The sequence below is a fragment of the Opisthorchis viverrini genome (genome assembly GCF_000715545.1).
Source record: "Opisthorchis viverrini unplaced genomic scaffold opera_v5_15, whole genome shotgun sequence".
Taxonomy (NCBI): Eukaryota; Metazoa; Platyhelminthes; class Trematoda; order Opisthorchiida; family Opisthorchiidae; genus Opisthorchis; species Opisthorchis viverrini.
In genome coordinates this window covers 1,387,072-1,390,785 of record NW_008751671.1, presented here as the reverse complement: position 1 = coordinate 1,390,785, position 3,714 = coordinate 1,387,072, and positions in this window count along the sequence as shown.

Sequence of the window (3,714 nt, the reverse complement as noted above, 5' to 3'; positions counted from 1 at the left end):
TATATATAGTGTTCTTAGGCCCATCGTTGTACAATTTGGCTGCTCAGGATTGGTCGCTAAAGCTCCCCATTACCGGCGATTTGGGGGGGGTCGTTAGCAGATTCAGGTACTTTGAAAGCTTAGTTACAGCAGACGGAGGCATCATACTCAGGATTACTTTCCCAATGCCGTTAAGGATTTGGCTGCTCAGGATTGGTCGCTAAAGCTCCCCATTACCGGCGATTCGATTGGGGTCGTTAGCAGATTCAGGTACTTTGAAAGCTTAGTTACAGCAGACGGAGGCATCATACTCAGGATTACTTTCCCAATCGCAGCCGTTAAGGCTGCTTTCTTGAATCGTCATTGCTTATGGTGACGTCCAGATATAAGCCTTTCACGGAAGGAAGGAATTTTTAGCGCATAGATGCGGTTGATTCTTTCATGCAGATATAAAGCCTGGTCACTCCGTGCTCCACACAATCGTCCAGTCTCTACCTGTGACCATCTTTGTCTATGAACTACGTCACACGTTCGGTGTCAGCGATATGTGAGCATGTGAACGAAGGCATCCCAAGCATGTAACAATATCTCTCTTTGTCTTCAATTACCTTTTATATCTTCACTGATGAAACGATACACGTACAGACAGGGAAAATAGTAAATTTTGAAGCTTTGGGCTCGGATCCTTGAGACGCTAGTCCATGGTACTATTCACCGGGCTACTCGTGTCCTGCTTAAAATTGCTAGTGCAAAAAATTCAGGAGACAACTTTGACAGCCGCGTATGATCAGGTCGCTATCACCCCACTCATCCTTCACCATGATTCATCCTGCGCTACTTCACTTCAAACGGTGTGAGTGAATTTCACATACAAACACAAATTGAGACTGTCCTGAATGGGACTCCTTCAGGGGGTATGTGCGTATCACAGAGTCACGGGGTGACCTATGTCCTGCTTAATCAAACTGTAATGACAGCGAACAATTTCCAAGCGAGCGTCGTTTTCATGCGCTTGATGTGCATCGCCACGGTAACGAATGCAAGCTAGATTATGTGTGTGAATATGTGCCCTCCTATTTCGGTTGGAAAATTCCTGTATTAGATGTGAGTTCGCTTTGCAGTACACTAACTAGTATCCCTTAGACCCACTAGAATGGTATTCCTTCCGATGCTAGATCTCCACGTTTCCGGCCAAAACTGTACACAAGCAAGAGATTACTCATCGTCAGAAGGTCCTGAATGGAAGAGATTACCACAATAAAGCACTGAATAAAGCACATGTTTCAAGTGGTACCAGACTGACTTACTACAGAAGCAAATGTTTCCTGTTCATATGGGGTGAAATCATTCCCATCTGCCCAAGTTCTGTTGCTCGTCACAGGGCTAAAAAGATGAAATTCCCGAACAACTTGACTTTCACAGTACATTCGTCCTCATACATCGATTACTAGCGTACGCATCAAACAGTTGTGTTGTCTGAACGCCAGACATTCCCCACCGGTAATTCTGATTAGCCGTAACGATGGTGTAAGTTTTGTTCATTCTGAGGGATCGGTGAACGTTTTTGGAATGTGCCGTTTTACCAAACCAGTAGGATACCATTATATTCTTTTGCTTCAAACACCAGGTTCTGCAACCCATGGTTTTCAGTGCACTGTAATCGCAAATACCTTTTCAACGGCAGTGCATTAATTTAGCGCGGTCATGTGTAACTACACGTTTGCTCTATTTCAAACAACAGATTTTTAGATTTTATTTTCAGTGCCATGAAATTACTCGGTACCAATCCTGAGAATAATTAGGCTAAAACACTGAATCGATGTGCTCAGGTGCAACTCAACGATGACTTTCTTGTGTGACCGATTCCTGCTTAGATTGGCTCAGTAGAAAGACATCACCGTGGTTTTCTACTAGTCACATACAGTATTAATTTTTTTTCTCCAGTAGTTCGACGCACCACTGATTCTGATTTCGTTTTGCCCGGTGTTTATCGCTTTATCGTTCAAACCAATTCGAAAAAACAACTCAAATCTAATTAGACTTGAAATAGCTCAGCGTCAGAGTGCTTTGGAACACAGACCGGAAGGCTTGTCGTCTTTTTATCCCAACACCAGATTTTCAATCGTTTCCTTCTAAGTCTGGCAACGTAGCAGTATTTCAGCCCTTACATGTGAGTTGCGTGAGAGCTATATGCTGTCGGGGGGAAATCGTTTGAGTTAACTTGAAAAACTCCCCCACACTCGAGGGCTGTTCTGTCTGGCAGACCCTGTAGTTTAATCGAATTATCCGTTTCCAAACAGTCTGACAATCCCACATGTTCTGTGTGGTTCGAACTATGTTGACCTGATTCCCGATGAACACTGCAAACTCGTTACCTTAGGATGCAGCATGCAGTTCTTCTGCAGCAGATTCAAAAACGTCTTCTGCGTATTGAAATAGGGTTTTTTTGCCGAACTGAATGTGTGTGAATATGCTACTCTAATTAAGGTGGATATTTATCTGATGTGAATCTGTTACTGGCATTCAACGAGCCACGACTTTCGGCGATTCGAAATCAAGAATGCACCTGGGGGAAATTCTTTGACTCCTATATAATTTGGCATATCTTCTCCTTTCGCGGTGGGTGGTCGCTGTTACACATTCGAGTTGCAATCGATGGCGATACGCATCCTTTATCGTCCAAACCAAAGTACTCGACAGTTGCCAGAAAGTGATTATGCGGTTTTTCGTTCATCACACTCTTCATGAAGAGTAGTGGCCTATAAACTAACCATTTCCGCCCCAGGGGACAGTCGCCTTAAAGTAAGTGGGTGGAAAACGGTGGAGATAGACTGAGACAAGCCATCCAACTCAGTGATACATATTCCTTGGACTATGGCTTCTCAAACTGTCTCCCTCCATTTTATATGTAGCGTGATGGCTCAAGTGTTTAGAGCGCAAACTTATTAACCGAAAGGTCCGTGGTTCGAATCCGACCTCTGCCCCTCGACTCCCCCTGTCTGGGCTTGGGCAACCTGACAACATCCCAGCCCTCGTGCTTCGTTCTGGTGGCATGGCAGTTAGGCACCGAAAGGGTGCTACAGCTGGACGGTTTTATATGCATCCCGCTGAAATTGAAATAATGAAAGCAAAAAGACTAGCTTATGTACTGCTTCAAACTTTACCCTTAAGCGGCCCCTAGAGGCCGTTTGCCTGGAAGGTGCACAACCGCTTTCCCCATCAGGCATCTTCTGATATGGAATTACCTCGAAGGGAATAGCCTATTTCTTGGTTTTGGTTCGTTCTGGAGGGTGAGCATAGTCTAGTCAAAGAATAATGGGTGAAACCACCTGCGGGTTCGGTGGATAGTGCTATATTATCAACGCAAGGCTGATGGTCACTCAGGGAAGAATTTGATACTCTGAATCCAGAAAGGTGGAGTCTGTTTCAACGCTTAGAAGCGCGTACTGACTGAACTGAGAAGTCCCTCCAATACCTGCGATGGTTGATTTTTCAAAATCGAGTTTACTTCGTTCTTTCTGCATTCTCTACATGATGCTTTTTTTACGAAGGCGGTGTCAACTGTTGTCACTCATTCTCCGTTCTGTTGAGGTAAAATACACACGTAAGGATTCGCCAAGGTCTACTCTGGGCGAACAATTTTCGCAAACAAGCCTTTCTAACCCACAAACACGGACTACCGGACACGGCTGCATGCAGTAAAGCGCCTACTGTCAAATTAGTGTAATTTGATAA